This window comes from Chaetodon trifascialis, chromosome 15 (assembly GCF_039877785.1).
Source record: "Chaetodon trifascialis isolate fChaTrf1 chromosome 15, fChaTrf1.hap1, whole genome shotgun sequence".
In the NCBI taxonomy this organism is placed as follows: Eukaryota; Metazoa; Chordata; class Actinopteri; order Chaetodontiformes; family Chaetodontidae; genus Chaetodon; species Chaetodon trifascialis.
Genome location: NC_092070.1, coordinates 17,486,964 through 17,487,527, shown reverse-complemented (window position 1 = coordinate 17,487,527; position 564 = coordinate 17,486,964).

Genomic DNA, 564 nt, shown 5'->3' with positions numbered 1-564 from the left:
ATCTGGTTGACTTCCTGCATTTCAGCAGCTCTTTTAATTGTGTGTGCACGCTGGCAAATCATTAGTAACATCTGGCCATTATGGCCTGGTTAATCTTTTATACTGTATTCTTTAATGGATCCTCATTAGTTTCCACAAAGTCATTGCTGGTCTTCCTGGGGTCCACATTAACACAACAACAAAAATACAAATTAAAATGTTGCAATAAACTTGCAGTGTAAGCCAAGCATAAAGATCAGAAAACTAATTAAATGCCTCCACACAGAAAAAAAAAACAACAGTAACCCGGAATAGAAGCAAAAGCACAGCAAAAAAAACAAAAAGAACCAAAACAGCTATTACACCAACAACATGTCTGATGCATTATTTAACTTATTTAACTCAGGAAAATCTAATTTTGATTTGTTTGAAGTTGTTAGGAAGCATGTTCCAGGCTGAAGAACATCTGTACACAACAGTGCTCATCTGCCATCTGACCAGTCATCACTTGTTGTGTCCTACACCCATGACAAAAACCAGTAAATACTTGATTTTAATGTAGCCAGGAGCCTTTAAGTATCTCAC